This window comes from Silene latifolia, chromosome Y, assembly GCF_048544455.1.
Source record: "Silene latifolia isolate original U9 population chromosome Y, ASM4854445v1, whole genome shotgun sequence".
Lineage (NCBI taxonomy): Eukaryota > Viridiplantae > Streptophyta > Magnoliopsida > Caryophyllales > Caryophyllaceae > Silene > Silene latifolia.
Window position 1 is genome coordinate 277,024,454 of NC_133538.1, and position 19,124 is coordinate 277,043,577.

At 39.5% G+C, this 19,124-nt stretch overlaps 1 long non-coding RNA gene and 1 pseudogene across 4 annotated transcripts; both read right to left on the bottom strand.

Moving 5' to 3' along the window:
• Positions 1-11,244: 11,244 nt before the first annotated feature.
• The window catches only part of LOC141630749 (DNA topoisomerase 6 subunit B-like), a 49,208-nt pseudogene continuing 41,328 nt past the window's right edge, over positions 11,245-19,124 (bottom strand).
• LOC141627003 (uncharacterized) lies at positions 14,464-18,126 on the bottom strand. Of its 4 annotated transcripts, none has more exons than XR_012536565.1 (7): positions 17,912-18,126; positions 17,147-17,263; positions 15,600-16,310; positions 15,389-15,509; positions 15,185-15,259; positions 14,906-14,972; positions 14,464-14,751 (listed from the first exon to the last, which is right to left on the bottom strand). It is a non-coding gene; the product is annotated as an uncharacterized LOC141627003 (long non-coding RNA). The 4 variants fall into 4 exon arrangements; XR_012536562.1 differs by having other exon boundaries at positions 17,117-17,263; XR_012536564.1 differs by having other exon boundaries at positions 15,600-16,374; positions 17,117-17,263.

Below are 19,124 nucleotides of genomic sequence, written 5' to 3' on the forward strand. Positions count from 1 at the left end.
TATTCTTCTTCTCGCAGTGTAGAACACGTATATTTTCATAATACTGTTACAACTAAATGGCTGGAAATAACGCAATCCCAATGCTTAATGCCACACTTGGACGCGAGTCCTGGCTGAAAAATTTCATGGACCATATGAATCAGTCCACTCGACTGAAGAATGATGGGTCCAACTTTGCGGACTGGGAGGCGGCACTACGGAATGCTGCCATTGCCGACGGTAAGCTCAGGTACTTAACTAAGCCAATACCGGTAAACCCATGCCCCAATGCAGGAGTCAACGAGTCACTCGCTTATAGTGACTTCGTTATGGAAGCGGGTGCGATAAAGAACGTACTCATCTTTGCAATGGAAACCAATTTGCAGAGACGCTTCATTGCCCAAAGTGCGAACAAGATTTTCACCACGCTCACTAACGAGTTCTCAAAAGCACCGAGAATCGTTACACATGAGCATACCTATCGGTTCTTTGATGCGAAACTCCAGAAGGGCCAACCGGTTAGCCCACACATTCTTCACATGATTGAGAATGTCGAGAAGCTGGAGGCACTTGATTGTAAAATTAGTGAGAGCATTGTCATAGACCGAATGCTTCATTCTCTTCACGATGGTTTTGCCCTTTTCAGGGCGAACTACTACATGAATGATTTGAAAAAGAGTCCTCATGAGCTACACTCCCTTCTCGTACAGATCGAGAAGGATATGAAATTGAGTGGGTGCATGAAGCAGGATGGTCTCACGATTTACAACAAGGGTAAAGGTAAGGGCAAGGCTCATGGCGACCTAGCTGTAGGTAAGCCAAAGTTTAAAAAGCCAGGAAACGGTAAGAGTGCGCCCGGTGAGACTAGTGTCTCACAGGGCAAGGCAAAGAGCAAGGGAGGTGACATTGAGTGCCACTATTGTCACAAGACTGGACATTGGAGGATGAACTGTCCCGTCTACCGTGAGGACATCATAGCAGGCTGTGTCGTTTCTGTTGGTATGTCTTCTTATATTCATATGATTGAGATTAACCATGCAAGTTTCAGAACTTGGGTACTAGATACTGGTTGTGGTTCTCATCTATGTAATCATTTGCAGGGCCTAAAGAACATCATACCTCTCGAAAAAGGTGATGTGGACCTGCGAGTCGGGAATGGAGCACGAGTTGCTGCTGTCTCGAAGGGAACATACGTAATCCAACTCCCTAGTGGTTTTGAGTTATTTTTATATAACTGTTACTATGTACCCAGTTTGTCTAAGGACATTATTTCAGTTTCCGTAATTGCTAAAGACGGTTTTGCATTTTCAATAAAGGATAATAGCTGTATTTTCTCTTTCAGTGAAATGATTTATGGCAAAGCAGTTTCCATGAATGGAATTTACATCTTAGATCAAACCACGGAAGTATTACACATGAATAATAAGAAATTAAAGGTTGGTGACAAAGATCAAACCTATCTATGGCATTGTCGAATGGGACACATAATTGAAAAACGTGTAAAGAAACTCGTCGATAATGGGACTATTCCCGCATTCGATTTTTCTACATATGGCACGTGTGAATCATGTCTCATTGGCAAGATGACTCGAATTTCCTTCAAAGGTGTTGGAATGCGCGCTAGTGACCTATTAGGACTCATACATACTGATGTTTGTGGACCTATGTCAATTACCGCTAGAGATGGCTATAGATATTTTATCACTTTCACGGACGATTTAAGTAGATACGGATATGTCTACTTAATGAAGCATAAAAGTGAGTCCTTTGAGAAATTCAAGGAATACCAGAACAGGGTACGGAACCAACTGGGTAGAAAGGTTAAAGCACTCCGTTCAGATCAGGGTGGCGAATATCTTTCAAATGAGTTTGATCAACACCTTAAAGACTGTGGAATCGTTCTACAGTTAACTCCACCTGGAACACCTCAATTAAATGGTATGTCCGAACGTTGAAATCGAACCTTACTTGATATTGTTCGATCCATGATGAGTCACACGGTAGTGCCTGATTCATTATGGGGTGTTTCTCTTTTGTCAGCTGCTCTTATACTTAACCGAAGTCCGACTAAAGCTGTCGACAAGACTCCATATGAAATGTGGAAGGGAACGGTCCCTAACTTGTCCTTTATTCGGGTTTGGGGCTGCGAGGCTTATGTCAAGTGGAGACACGAGGATAAGCTCGGCCCGCGATCGGTCAAGACATACTTTATAGGTTATCCAAAAGGAACATTTGGTCATTACTTCTATTCGCCTACCGAACATCGAGTTTTTGTTGCGGCTAGTGCGACGTTCTTAGAGAAAGAATTTCTCGAGAACAAGACGAGTAATAGAACCTTCGAGCTGTCGGAGATTCCAGAACCAACAACCGAGGAACGGATGGAGGAAGTTGTTCCTCCAACTAATGACACGCTTGATATTCCTGAGGAACCTAGGAGGTCGGGTAGAGTCTCTAATCCTCCGGACAGATACATTGGTATGGTCGAGGAGAATGACGTTTTACTCCTAGAGAGTAATGAACCCGCAACCTATAAAGGTGATATGGCCTGTTCCGACTCAAAGCTATGGCTCGAAGTCATGCAATCCGAGATGGACTCCATGTATGAGAATAACGTATGGGATCTAGTTGATTTACCTAATAAGGTAAAACCTCTACAGTGTAAATGGCTTTACAAAATAAAGCATTCTGTAGACGCACAACCAGATACCTATAAGGCACGACTTGTGGCAAAAGGTTTCACTCAAATGCACGGATTGCATTATGATGAAATTTTTGCACCTGTAGTCATGTTACGTTCCATTCGGATAATCTTAGCGATTGCCGCTTTTCATGATTATGAAATTTGGCAAATGGATGTGAAAACCGCCTTATTAAACGGTTACTTGGAGGAAGAGTTGTATATGGTGCAACCCGAAGGTTTCATAGATCCTGAACATCCTAAGAAAGTATGCAAGCTTAAGCGTTCCATTTATGGACTTAAGCAAGCTTCTCGGAGTTGGAATCATCGTTTCGACCAGGTGATAAAAGAGTATGGTTTCACTCGATCGGTCGAAGAACCATGCTTATATATCAAGTCGAGTGGGAGCAAGATTGTATTCTTGATATTGTATGTCAATGACATACTCCTGATTGGGAATGACATTCCTCTCCTATATTCGGTTAAAGAATGGTTGAAGAACCATTTCCAGATGAAAGATCTGGGTGAGGCATAATGCATATTGGGAATCCGTATCTACCGAGATAGATCATGACGAACGTTATCACTTAGTCAAGAGTCTTATTTGGATAAGATTCTTGATAAGTTCAGCATGACCAATTCCAAGAAGGGAACCTTCCAATGACATTTGGGATGCAGTTGAGCAAGTCTCAGTCACCCACGACGCCCGAAGGGGTTCAGCGCATGAGTCGTGTTCCTTATACATCAGCTATAGGATCAATCATGTATGCCATGATATGCACACGTCCAGACGTGGCATATGCATTGAGTATGACGAGTCGGTACCAAAAGAATCCATGAATCTACGGAGGACTAAGGATTGGGTATTGACTTATGGAGGAGATACTAAGCTATGCGCAACCGGTTACGCAGATGCTAGCTTCCAAACGGATCGATATGATTAGAAATCTCAGTCTAGATTCGTTCTTACTCTTAATGGTGCTGCGGTCAGCTGGAATAGTTCCAAACAGGAAGTTGTAGCAGATTCTACTACTGAGCCATTGAAGTATGATAAGCATGGAGGGCACGTTATTTCCATGAGAATTAAACATGTTCCTGAGTTGTAATAGTTGATTATGAATTTGATACATTATCTTTTTCATATACTATTTATAACTTCATCGTATTAATATAATATTTTGTTTTTCATGTGGATTGTACTGACAACTTTGAACGCCACAAAGTGAACTGAATTACATTATATTTTGTTTGGTCCGTAATCGCCTACAAGAGCTGATAACTCTGGCTATTATATTGTGCAGTCGATTAATGGTGGGTTCAATGAGCCATAAGTCAAACTGTTGACTGATCGATCACAAATGCGAGATTATAACGATACCTCGTAGGACAAATTTTTGTGACAACGTAATGGAGTCCTAAATGTTTAAAAACATTCGGTGCCAGGTCGTGGATAGGACATCCATTGTGTTCCTAGAGTCGATTCTTTTGACTATCGACTGTCTCTTGAGATTAAGGCAGTTTTTGGGTGACTTTGGTTTCTTTCTCACGGTCTGCCGTAACTGAAGGCTAAGTAGATTTTTTCTGGGTCATTTCATATTGTGCTTACATCTGCAGGATTCGAGTTGAGAAAAATATCCAACCTTTATCAGGTATAGTTATTTCTCAGGGCCACTCGAGGAGTTGTAACTGAAATGCATGGCCATGCTCGAATGTTGATTCGTTTATCAGTTAAGTTACTCTCTAGTCGGGGAAACCACTCTTGATAATGATCGCTTGTAAAATACGACCTTTGTGAATACGGATTTGTAAATTGTTTTACATTGAGTGGGAGAAATTTTAGGATATGAGAATCGGTTATCGCACATACACTTGTGAGGACAAGTGGGACTTTGTTGGAGCTTGTGTCCTCCACAAATTAGTGTGATAACATTTGTAAATCTCTTACAGGTTCACAAGGGTATACTTCGTATATTTAATCAGTTGATTAACGATTACCTAATAATGGTTGGCTTGCTAGAAAGTTTGACGTTATTATCATACAGATGGCGGTGATCAACTGATCCCTAAAGGTCACAACTATAGGATGTGTTTGAGAGATGTGGTTATAGAAATATAATAACATTGATGCCTTATATGACTAAACAGTTAGTCAATGTGTTGATGAGACAATTAATTAATGAAGATTAAATAATATTAGTTGAGACGAATTAACTGTCAATTCGTAAATTGAATATAATAAGTTATATTTAATTAAATGTATGTAATGTTAGCTTGGACGAATTAATCTGTTAATTCGTAATTAAATGTAATCGGTTATATTTAATATCAACAAGATGAATGTGTCATAGTGGTAATAGTGAGGGTACTCAAACCAAGAGGTCATGGGTTCGATCCTCACTAGATGACAATTTACACATTTTATACATTTTTGGAATAACCGAAAAAAAGAGAAATTAACTCTCTTAATTTCGGTATATGGGCCGAAAATTTGGAAGGGAAATATCTACCCTATTACACCTTATACTCGGTTTTATAAGGGTATGGTAGATCATTATTTTTCTAACCTAATTTTAACCTAGTTTTGCTCATCATTTCTCTCATCAGAAAATCACACAAAAACCCTAATATTTACAGAAAATTGGGGATCTCATTCTAGCAATTTCGAGGAGTATTTCTCGGAGCATCTTGGGTGCAACTGATAGGAGAATATCATTGTGATATTGTTCATAGGCCGAATTAGCTAGGACCGAAGGTTATTTCTAATTCTCTTTACCCTTTTGTTTATGTAATTTAATTTTATGACTAGCATTCATCATGATATATTCGTTATAGTCCTTAAATTCAAAGGGATGAATACAGATAAATCCCACAGAATGTATGTAGAAAGTTGTAATACCCATCTTTTTAGGGACCCATTGACCGACGTTGACTGACCTTAGAGGCGTGTTGTAGCCTTTGGGAATTCGTACAAGCGGTGTCTCGTGTTGTGATAGACCTTGGGATGAGTGGTACTCGATCTAGTCGAGGCTACTCGATCGAGTAGCTTGGGTACTCGATCGAGTAGGGGCCATTCGATCGAGTGAGTTAGTTACTCGATCGAGTAGCGTCTTTTCAGTGAGAGTTTATAATCGTGTTTTGATAGAAAGCATTCGTATGCCTTTCTAACCCTCGAGTTCATGAGCTCGTTTAAATACGAGCCGGTGGAACAAACGGTGGAGTTCCGTTTCATGAATACCAGCTTTGTCTTGACCATGGACTTGGTTGCTTCTCACCTTGGCTTGGCTAAGCCTGCCAAGGGAGCCCTTCGTGACATACCGACCGAGTGTGGGGTTTGCAGTCTTATGCCTTGTATCACCAGGAAATCAGCTCCCACTGCTAGTAAAATGTTGATCAATGATGTGCAACATGTTATTTTGAAGATATTTCTTCGTGCTTTGTCGTGTCTTCTCTACGAGAGATCGGATGTGAGTAAGTTGAACTCACATGAGTTGATGCTTCTGATGGCGCACCTTAACCCCGAGCGGACTGAGAGAGTGACCTTTAGTGCTCCCGCCATAGTGTGTGCCACTCTAGCTTTGATGGCCTCGTCTGACACTAGGATCCTGAGTTGTGGTGCCATTGCCACACGGTTAGCTGAGAAGCTAACTTCCTTTGAGGCTTCTTCGGCCTACACCCCTTTAGCCACCCCGGTGCTTACCTTGGACAGAGTTTACTTCCTCGCCTTGAAATGGTTGAGAACCTTGGAGGATGGCAGTTTAGCGTGGAGGGTGTGGGGCATGAGTTGGATGAAGATACCAGCTCCTGAGCACCTCCCACCGACAGAGCCTTTACCTGCGGCAGTTATATCTGCCGATTCTGACGAGGAGGAGGAGGAGGTTGTCTGTCCTGCGAGGCAGACATATTTCATCGACCCGGAGATCCTCCGAGTCATGCCTGAGCCGAGGAAGGGGGAAAACGTGAGAGCTGAGGAGGATCGACCTAGGATGGGGAGAGGGCCACGCTGAGTGCGAGAGAGAGTGGCTGAGACACAGCCACCACAGCCAGTACCACCACAGTATCCGTTTCCTGTTTACCCTTCTTTTGATACCCTGGAGATGCGTGAGAGCTACTTGGCCGAGAGAGTGTCCTTTACCTTGACGATCCGGAACTTGCATGAGATGGCGTATGTTGAGGGTATTGGGACTTCGCGACCTCATCCGGTTTGGTGGAGGGGATTCGGGGACAGCAGCGGGGTTTTCCACTCTTGTGGGGTGGACATGTCTACTTGGGGAGAGCCTAAGTCGTACCCTTACGGTGGTTTGACCCCTTGGTACGTGAGACCATATGCTGGAGTCGGTGGTGATGCGGGTCTTGGTGCGTCAGGATCAGGCACTTCGGGTGGTGGTGGACATGAGGATGCCGTGATGGACGAGCAGCAGCAGGAGGGGTGATACTCCGTTTCTTTCTGTTATGTTTGTAGGTTATGATGGATATTAGTTGTTTCGGTTAGTACTTTTCTTTCGAACTTGGTTTGTATCGGTGGCCATAAGGCCGTACTTGCTTATTTCTGGACTTGCGTTACAGGATTTTTGGCCGGGTTATCATCCTGACTCGTAGTTATCTGATTATATAGCTTGTGTTTGGACTTCAGGGCAATTCTTGACCTATAACAACTCGATCGAGTGCCCCTCACTCGATCTAGTAGCTACAGGTGTGTCTATTGGAGGGGTATTCTGATCTCGGGCTACTCGATCGAGTAGCTAAGATACTCGATCGAGTAGAGCCAGCTCGATCGAGTGCCTGACCAACTCGATCGAGTGTCATTGTTACAGGCACTTTTCGAGATTTAAATTGTTTGAATGCTTTTATTTTTGGATGTTTCGATAGTAGCCATGGTTGTTGATGGTTCGTAGCATGTTTTAGTCTCATTATTAGTCACGTTTTGACTTGTGCTTGAGTTATAAGTGAAATTTGTGAGATATAGGTGTGACGGGACAATGACACATATTGTTGCGGAAACTTGGCATGCGAGTGATGTTGTTTAAGTTCATAGTTTCATATGTACATATCTATAGCGTATGAGTAATGGTTATGTGGTGTCGGATATCATGGGTGGATAGGGACTTGAGTAATTCACGCAGTCTTAGTAGCATTTGTGTTACCATGTAAGCTTCATGCACCTACCGTCTGTCGTAGTTTGGTCGAATAATACGTTTCTAATACTCCCACTTCTTCCGTGCGGTTGTATTATATAAAGTTATTGAGAAGCTGCTAGTTTGTCACAAGATATATCTATATATGTATGTATCCGTGAAGTAGTGTGTAATTCTAATGGTTTACGCTTGTATGGGTTGTGATCGCATAGTGTCCATTAGTAAAGTACCGTATGTATATGAATCGATGTTAGTGATGGTTTATGAGTAATGTCAATAAAATGCAATAGGTGTCGGGTTAAGGGACAAGAAGTCGTTTGATGGTGAACTTCGGGGACGACGTTCCTTTTTAGAGAGGAAGAGTAATGTCGCAAAGGAAAAATGCCGTAATTATCACAATTTTGCATTATGTTTGTGATGTTTTATAGTATCTTATTACATTTAAAGTATGCGTTTATAATTGTTTTAATAGTTTTGTTGTGGGAATTGTATAATTGAGTGAGAGTGAATAATTGTCGAACAAAATGGCATGTCGTTATACCTTATTTTCAGTAATCATTCGTTATGTTATCATGAGAATATGATGTCATGAGCAGCAGCGGGGTTGTCATCAGTAGTTTTGCGTTGTGTGGCTATGAATCATACATTGTTGTGAATCTATGATAGGACCGTTGTGTTGCATGTTTTGTGTTGGTAATTGTTGGCCAGTGATAGCATAGCCCGGTAATTGCGTTCAGGTATGTCTGCATAATTCGGTGTAGCAGGACAAGCGATGGTCGAGTTGGTGCAAGTTGTGTGTTCGGTAATTCAAGTAGTGGTTCTTCGAGACTTGAGTGTGTGGTGTGTGTTGAACAATTGATGATGATGATGATGTTTGATGGACATACGTAGTGGGATAATACTTTTAGAGAGTTGTTGACCTGTGTCGGGTAAACGGTGGTGTCGACCTTGGTTTCTTGTCGTGTGGTTTGGGGGAGGATGAGTCGAACTTCGGGGACGAAGTTATTTCTAAGGGGGGAAGACTGTAATACCCGTCCTTTTAGGGACCTGTTGACCGACGTTTACCGACCTTAGAGGCGTGTTGTAGCGTTTGGGAATTCGTACAAGCGGTGTCTCGTATTGTGATAGACCTTGGGACGAGTGGTACTCGATCTAGTCGAGGCTACTCGAGCTTGGGTACTCGATCGAGTAGGAGCCACTCGATCGAGTGAGTTGGTTACTCGATCGAGTAGCGTCTTTCAGTGAGGGTTTATAATTGTGTTTTGATAGAATCACAATTCATTTCTGCCTCCTTCCTTCAGACCTAGATGTCGCCTTACCTCATTTCCTTCACTATAATTCCTTCCATGGGAGCCTTTGAGAATGCTTATGCCTTGGGGGTAGGTTGCTTGAGTCGGGTAGCGGTCTTGACGTCGATATGCGATGCGTAGGTATGTCATCATCATCATCTTTGTCGTTGTTGTTTCTTGTAGGGTGGTAGCGATAGTAATAGGTGTTTGTACTGTTTGTATAGGGGTTTTGCTTGCTTGGTTGATGTCATGTGATTGATCAAGGAATCGTTGCGGTTGGCTAAAGGTAGGTTCGCTTACTCAGTTTCTGTTGGTTGTTTAGTGTGTCGGTTGTTGTGTTGATTGTAGTGTCAGTTTGGTTGATTGATTATGGTAATCGGTTGGTGTTGTGTTGTTTCGTTTGTTGTTGTTGGGGTGCAGCTGATTGTGAATGATTATCTATGGTTCTCGAGGTGCGTCCTCGGCTGAGTGGGGCACTTGCGGGAGTGGCTTCACGCCCTAGTTTCGCCCTCCGTGAAACCCGCCACGGGAGGGGATGTGCACATTAATGGGACAGGGTTATCGCTCAGTATGATGAGCGGGGCTTAGGTGGGAACGACTGCGGTCCCCCACTGGCAGGACTGGTCCAGTGGACAGTCGGTGACGGTGATTGATCGGAGATGTGGTGTGTATGTGTTTTGTGTACTTGTGTAGTGTCTGTGGTTGTTGATGTGTTGCCTCAGTTACTGACCTTGTATGGTTTTGTCTATTGTTTGTTTCTGTTGTGTCTGCCGTGATCTTTTATGGTGAGCAGTCGGTCTTTCAGGTGATATCTTGGAAGTTGGCTGGAGTCTTGATAGGGCTGGATCTTTCACAAGTTACGTCAAAGGATAGTTCACCTAAGACTGTCGAGTTGTATTTTCTGTATCAATAGTTTTGGTTTAATCACTTGTAATATTTATAAATGTTCTTTTATCGACTTTTGATCATTACTTGCCTCGGGTAACCGAGTTGGTAACGCCTTTATATGCTAGGTGAGGTCTTGTTAAGGCTACTCGGTATATGAGGGTGTTACAAAAGTGCCCTCGTAAGAGGATTTAGATTAAGTTGATTGATGTGTAGTGGTTAAATTGGTCGGTCATGCAACGTAACTGGTACTCAGAATGATCTGGGCTTACGTGGTCGATTGATCAAGCACGTAGACGTCAAAAGCTTAGAGCATGGTCTTAGAATGCAAAGGGAGAAGAGAAGGGCGGGCACTCGTATGAAAAATATGTGGAACGAATTTCCCTATTTATACTAAAAAATATGGAGAGTTATGGAATGACTCAAACTTTGGAAACAAATCACGGAAAAATCTGAAAACATGCAGAAATGAGCTGGGCGCAGCAGCTGCTGCAACCCTTGGAAGAGGCGCAGCATCTGCTGCGTCATTTCCCCAGTGGTTTCCTGCTGCGGAAGAAAGAATTCCGTGTTTCTTTTATGGAATCGCTGTGGATCTCAACTTATTTCTTAAAATAAGATTTTCGGGATATATTTTGCCAAAAGATATAAATTTAATTTATGGAATAAATATCTGGAATATTCTAGGACATCCCGACTCGGCATTTTAAACGGTTATTAGAAAATGAAGCGGTTTTTGACCCGGACTCCAAATAAACTCTAATTACTGTCAAAACGACCGCATCGGCACGTAGATAACGACCAAGGGGTAGACATAAGTATTTGAGCTATCAGTTGACGATAAACTTACGAACTGTCATAAATAGTTCCGCGTACCAAACATGCGGCCCAATCATCACTGGGTGGTTGGCGGGAGGTGTAGAAATGAGGTATCTATAGATACCCACTTTGTTTTTGAACATGGGCTGACAAGCATGACCATATAGCTCAACCACAAATCCCAACCACACTTTTGCTATTTACGTGTGGTTAGTTGTCTGCTGGATGAAATCAGTACAACTAAAACTTGAGCTTGTTTTGTCCAAACAACGCCTTTTCTTTCAGAAAGTGCTACTATAGTACTAACCTATCATCTACTGATAACGAAAGTTGGACTATGTAGATCGATGACGAAAGTTGGACTAGTATTTGAAAAGTCTGATAACGAAAGTTGGACTATGTAGATCGATGAAGTTAGTTTTCAAATCTAATGATTGTAAATACATATTATATCTAGGTTCTTCGCTCACTCCAATCTGTGTTCCATATTCCAATGCCATTTCATAGTCCACCTGCAAGGACCAATTTTGAAAGAACAACCAAATCAAACCGTATTTGATTAACTACACTATGATTGAACAAAGAAAAGATAAAACAGTCACCAATGGCGTTTTCAAGCAAAAAAATGTATATAATCTTACCCCCGTTTTAGGACATCAGATCCAGATGACCCTATATGAAAATTACGTCCAGAAATAACAAGAATTGCATCAAATGATTTGCACTTCACAATAAAAAGAAGTGCAACAGTAGCCGGTTTGCTTTCTTTCACCAAAATCTATGGAGGAAGCCAACAAGGTGAAAATTAATATTTACTCGATCCTCTTTACTGCTGTCCTTGTGATCACATCAGCACCTTGCTCGAACAAAAGTGGTATTCGGTTGGCAAAACGAAAAATGTTTAGACCCTGCAATGTAGCAAGAACTAAAGATAAGAATCACGATGTCGTAAAATCTTCCCAATAAATGTCCCCAATACATTTGTATGCATAGTCTAAACAGCAACTCTTCTATAGGACCGTCCTATAGCATAAGACGGACCCAATAGAGAAGATTAGCCCAATAAATAAATGATAAACCAAAATGAAATTAAAGAAAAATACAAAACCCCTACGCTGCAGTGCTACACTACCCTTTCTTGCCAACTGCTCCATGTCCATTCGCAGCCAACGACATCGCCAAAACCACCTCCTCTACTGCTACAACAAATTGCATCCTCGCCACCTTCACCGTTGTCCTTCCTGTCAACTCCCTTTTGCCGTTTATGATCTATCCCTCCCCCAATCAATTAAAACTCAAAGGTGAAGATCCCGACATTCATTGCCGGCGACTCTTCGACGCCGACTATCAGAACTAGGTTTCGTATTTATTGTCAAATTTCCAGTTTTAAAGTTGAATACTTGTGTTTTTAAATGGAAAACTTTGAATTTTAAGGTGGAAATTATGAGTTTTAAATGGAAAACTTTGAGTTTTAAGTTGAAAACTATGGGTTTTATGAGTTGAAATTTTGTTTAACTTCCCTTTAATCATCTTATATTTCTAATTTCAAAACTCGCAATTTTAATTTGAAAACTCATATAAAAGCGATGAAATCTCAAGGTTTCTATTTTGTTTATTTTCTTTATTTATGTTAAGCAAGGTTTTAGTTTAATGACTACTAAATTTAGTTTAAAAACTTAAAATTGTACTTTAAAAAATCATGGTTTGAGTTAAATGATTGTGAAGAGGTTGCGGTGGGTTGCGCGTTGTCGTTCTGGACTAAAGGCTATCGTTGCCGATGGCGGGGACTTTGGATGTTGGTTTCCTATTTTCGTGAAGATTTTAGTTGTACGGAGTACTCTATTTGTTTACTCATGTTGGTTGCCGGCATCATGGCGGGGACTTTGGATGTTGGCATCATGGCGGGGACTTTGGATGTGTCCATTCCGAAAGTAGTGTTTTCCTTATTAGTATTAGGTAGTACGGAGTACTCTATTAATTTGTTTTATGTGGGCTTAGTTAATGGACTGGTTTTATGCTAAGAGACAGTCTTATTAAACAATTTGCGTAGTCTAAAACATGGCTGATGGGATAAGGTAAAAACCGTAACGTGACAAGAATATATATATATATATATATATAATCATGATCTCGTACGAACTAAATTAGGGTGCGAACTGTACGAACTGACCTAAAAACCAAAACAAAGTTACACGCGCTGACATTCTCTCACCTCACCTATACTGTATACACTCCCAAGTCTCTGACATTAATTATTCCCAATAACCATTTTCCCTGTCACCTCGACACATATACCTCCGTTCGGCGACGCCGGACCACAAATCACAGTCAGAAAACGCCGACAACCTCACTGCAACCACTTAATCCACCAGCGATGTCGGCATTCAACTTAGTTAACCCCGTTCTTATTTCATTTATTTCTTTCATGCTTCACATTATCGTTTCATCTCGCCATTTACTGCGTTTAGGGTCACGCTTAGGATCTCGTTGAGGCGTGAGGTAAGTTGCAGGTTTGGATCGAGCTTTGAATCTAGGCCAGTCGTGGAGCGGTGGGTATGGGGTCAAGGTTTGGCTTATCTGGGTTGGTCGTGGGTCTCTGGTCGTTGGATGGTGGGGCTTGGGTGTGATGAGTTGGCGGTGGTCGGAGAGGCGGAGGTGATGTGGTGGCTGGTGGTGATCGTGAGATGGTTGGCAGGTGGTTCAGTGGCTGATGGTGGTTGTATGGTGTTGAGCGGTTGTGGTGGGCTTGGTGGATCATGGTGGAGCGGTGGATACACTAAATATCAGCCCGGTTACACATGGTATTACTACCGGATACCCAAATTGCTCTTGGATACACAAACCGATTTGTGTATCCAGTAGTAATACCATGTGTATCCAGTAATAATACCATACGTTTGTGAGGTAGTTCATATTGTGTTACTGGGTCTAAAGTTTTGACATTCTGTTGAGAAAGGTGTTCTGAAATTTTGTTACTGAATGAAAGAATTGCTGAATTCCATAATTCATTCGTCTTGCCTTTTTTTTCTACTTTGTTTTATCAATTGATTAAATTAAATTATGGCAAACCACAATAAAGTAGCTACTTTTACTGAGTCTTACGTACAATTTGGGTCTTCTCCAAGATTTAATTTGCACTTCATGATTTAACCCTCGATTTCTCAACGAGGTAGTACTACATTCGTCTTAATTATCTAAGAAACAAATGAGTTAGACGGATGAATCTAAAAAAAAAGGGAGAGGGAAATTGAGAGCTTCTTAATTAACTACACACCCTGATGTTAGCTAGTTTGGATGGCACCCATCTCAAGGAACCTTTTCTTGCTAATTTTTGGGTCATAGTTTAGATCTTAATGAAGCAGAAATGTTAAGTTTATTTTTGGGTCATAGTTTAGATCTTAAAGAAGAAGAAATGTTAAGTTGCCATCTACAGTCTATTTTTCAAATATTTTGTTCGGTAAAATAATTTGTAGATGGATAATAGCTATTGGATAGACAAACCGATTTGTGTATCCGGTAGTAATACCATGTGTATCCAGTAATAATATGATCCGTATGTGAGGCAGTTCATATTAGTGAATTGTTTAAGGGCTTTATCGCAGAAAATCATCCCAACAATAAGTCATATCGTTGTACTTCTTTGTATTTCCTTATGTTGCTCAAGCACCTAACTACCCAAGTATTGTTACTAGTTTGTCGAAATGGTTTCCGAAATAATCAAAATTCATTCAGAGCGTTCTCTTCGCTAATCTTTCAAAAACCTCTTTTTTGTCACTTCTAAATCGTATACTAAAAATGGTCATGAGAGGCTATTAAATGAACATACTGAGAACTTTACAAGACAGTTTGCAAGTCTACTATTATTGTAGGCTTGTTCCACAAGGATAACTTCATTCTACTCTTCTAATGCTATCTCTTGGATGTTCAAGTCAGATATCGTCTCCTTCCCGAAGATGGTGAATCCAACTGTTATCTGTAGTGCAAGCAATTCAGAATTATGGTTTATGACAACAGAAAAATTTAGTTTAATTTTTCTCAACATGCAATATTTATAAGCTAAGCAACAAGAATCGAAATCCTCTCTTGTACTCTATGGCCTATGACTATAACATGTTGAAGCAACTTACTTTGAATTTACATAAGAGGCCATAACTAAGGATTCAGATTCAATAGTAGCCCTCATTGCGTCAATAGCTACAAAATACGAATGATGAAAACCAAGGTTAAAATTCAAATGTGCTTCCCCATCCCAATCACATTATCCTCATCTCAAATTAATTATCACCTTCCCAATTACAGTAAATTAAATAGTGAAGATCTTATATTATTACCTATTTAATCATCACATTATCTAAAATTCAATCATTTAGTCAAAGCACAAAAAAAAGCGAAGTAATAGTCGTTACCTCGGAGAAGTGTTGGCAGTGATGACGTATTGGATCAAGGTAATGATGAAAAGCAATAGATAGAATCCAAAAGACCTGAAGGAAAGCAAATGTAGTAAGGTATTAGAGTTAGTCTTCTTAAGACGATCTTTAAAGTTACGAGCATAAAGCATTGGAAGAAGTGGTATTAAGCTTAAGACGGTCTCAAATGAGAAAATAGCATACCAGGGGTGATTAATAGCATTATCGAAGAGTTGGTGAGTAGGGTTGACAAGAAAGAGTATGGAAAAGTAGATGGCGTGAATGGTGACCAGCAAGAGCTTTAAACATAAGGTTGATCTCCGACCTGAAGGAGAATAAAAAGTCCATAAAATTGGGACGGAGGGAGTATTAATTAAATTAGAAATAAAAATAGAAATTGGTTTAGAAAAGGTACCAGGATCGGAGAGACAAGGGAGGCAGGCATTGCATCGATCTCCCAAATCGGCCATATTAATTAAAAAACTATAAGCACATAGCATTCAATTGAATCAAATAAAATGAAACCTAGAAGACAGAAGACTGGTAAGAGTAAAAGACTAATTGCTTCAGAAGACAAAAAGTTCATCAAGAGGTAGTTAGACGGAAAGGAAACCATCAAAGAAAGCAATCCCTAACATCTTATGACGAACAAAGACATGCCGATCAAGCCAACTCAAAAAGACAGGGATCACAACTTAATGTGCAAGAGCGAGAACAAAAAGTATTTCAAACAAATGAGTGGTAATCAATATCAAATCATGACTTCATTCACTAAATGGAGTCAGTAACACCATATAACTAGATACACTGTTGATAACATAACTAGCATAGGTATGACCATAGTTAACAGATGTTACCTATATCAGGGGGATTTAGAATGTCACAAGTATCTATTCTTGCATGCTTTTTCTCTAGACAGATTTGGGTTGGTCTGCAGGAATGGATGGGTGTGAAGACGGGCAGGATGGACTACCTTGGGTGCACTGAATTGGATATCCTGCAAGTCTAAGAGGAAGCATTGGAGAGCATGTTGGATCCGTAGCTGTCTCCTTGCTGCTGTGTATTCCATTTGGTTGGAAAGGGATGCTAGGGCGTTCTCTGGTAAAGAGAGGAATGTTGAACGGTGCTGGCCAAGATTAAGTTTATAATCAGTTTCTAACACCAGGATACCAGATTGCCTTAGTCCAATACTTCATCCATCATGAAAATTATCGACCACATGCAATAAGATTATAAGCCTCAGTTTAATTTGTCTCAACATGCAATATTTATAGATAAACTCCTTTACCTTACTAGATACACATATTTGTCATGCTAGATACACTCCTTTAGATTGTTAGATACACATCTATGACATGCTAGATACACTCTTTTATCTTGTAAGATACACATCTCTAACAAGCTAGATACACTCTTTTACCTTGTGAGATACACATCTCTAACAAGCTAGATACACTTCTTTACTTTGCTACATACACTCCTTTACCTTGTTAGATACACATCTCTAACACACTAGATACACTCCTTTAAAATACGATCACACAATTTGTCGACCAAATATCTCACTTGTCTAATAGAGTAACACTACAATAGTAAAAAACACTCTCAACATATAGTGGAATTATAAGTAAACCAGTTAAATCGCTGAAGCACACAATTTTACATCTAAGTAAACAAATTTAGCTCAAATCCTAGTTATCCACAAAATGACAAACACAGAGAAAAAGCAAATCGTAAACTCTTACATTACAATCAAGCAACATGAAAGAGAGTATCAATCAGTTATCAACAAAATGACAAACATGAATTTTTTATCATAAAATACACGAATCCGACACTTGAACACAAACCCGTATCGGATACTTCTAACCAAGTGCGAGCAACATAGGCAACAACAGAACTCAAATATTAAGCGACCTAGCTGATACTTACGGCCTCTTGAAGCTTGGGGAATCATATTACCATGCAAGAGGTGGACACACAGAGTCCTCTCTCAGAAGTGTCAGCATCCCAATCTTGGCTATCCGTGATTTCCTTAAGCTATAGCCCGTCCTATTTGGTGAGATGCCGTAAGGGACACTGTGGAACAATATATTAGAGACCCTTCTGATCTCCACCTTAAGCATATCACCGGGTTTACTTTGGCCTCGACAATAGCAAGTAAAATTAATAAATTGTTATTTGTCCTCATGGCTGACAAGAGAAGAGATACAACACGTCCAATTCTAGACCACATTGTTGAAGCTTTCTGAGGTTGTAGTCAATTTATAGGAAGTAACTGTGCAACTTTTGACACCTCTTTTTACCTTTTCATCTCAGGTATAGACTATTTTTGAGGTGTACAAGTATAACATCAGTATAAATTTAAGGATTTTGAAATTGTTGGGAACACAACACAAGTCCTCAATTATTCAACACTCCCTTTACCATTTCTGCCAAAGTCTTGGTACAGTTGAAAAGAAAATCATGCATTCCTTTAATATCTTTGAATAGTTTCGTTTCTTTAAAGTCCGTGTCATAATTGATTATATTTGTAAAGAAATCAGAAATCGATACGAAATCAATTGCGAAAAGCTATCAACTCAAATCAATAGTGTTTTTGATTTCACCTATCGGATTTACGATTAGCATTATGGACTTATCAAGTGAAAATAACATAAGCATATCAACAATTGGGGAAAAAAATTAGGAAATTAGGGTTTGGGGAAAAAAATTGAGAGGACTTACGTAATAAGCTTGTAGTGCTGATGAAGGCTCGTCACTTGTCGTCGGCGGATAGCACCACCTCCGACGTGTGGTGGTGGTGGTGGCGGTGGGGGTTGTACTGGATCAGGGAGACGGAAGTCAGGTATGGTGGTAAACTGGTAATGGCGTATCAGAATGAGAAAGAAGGAAATCACAGTTGATTATGGTTTTGCGCGATTCAGGGGAGTTTTTAAGTGAGTTCGTACGGTTCGTACTGAACTCAAGTTCGTACGGAGGATCGCCCTATATATATATATATATATATATATATATATATATATATATATATATATATATATATATAAAGCTGGGTTGAAGCGGTATGGATGACGCGTGTCAGCCACAACCAAACCTTTAAATACAAGTATTAATTACAATTTGAACATTAAATATAAACATAATAAATCTTTGTATAAATCTCAAAGAAAATATTAATTATAGCTTAATAAATTTTATTATAAAATTACATTGCATAATTACGGTGATTTGATTCTAAATTTATTAAAAATTTATTTTGATAAAAATCCTAAAATGTAAATAATTATGTTTATTGCGAAAAATGCTTCAAATTGAGTATAATTTTCATTATATTTATTGAAATATTTTGATTTGTAGAGATGATTAAAGTGAGTGTCTCATAATATTTTATGTTTACGTAAAAAGATATTTTGAGAAAGTTATAAAACTTAGACTATTAAATCCTAAGAAAAATATATTTGGAAGAGTCAATTAAATCCTAAGAAAAATATATTTGGAATAGTCGCAGTATTTCTTAAAAATGTAACTTAAAATAAAACTACTAAGAGATAAGTTTTTATGTGGTAATGAAAAAAAATATTTTGCGAAAAAATGAATACATATGAGATTTTGATAGATTTAAAAAATGTGATAACAAAAGTATTGATAACAAAAGTATGTGTACGAGTATGTATGTACACAGTGATCGCGAATGCATTTGAATAATCAAAACAAAAGTAATGATTATTAAATAATATAGTATTATAGAAGACATGAAAAAACAGAAAAAAAACATTACATTTTTCTTTAATATCTTCAATTAAAATACGTATACGTCAAGTATAAATATTGATTATAACTAGCTAAATACGGAGTATTACTTTTAGTTAACAATTTTATATGTTATATTTTAAATACTTTGAAGTTAAACCTAAAAAAATATTATTTGAGAAAGTTT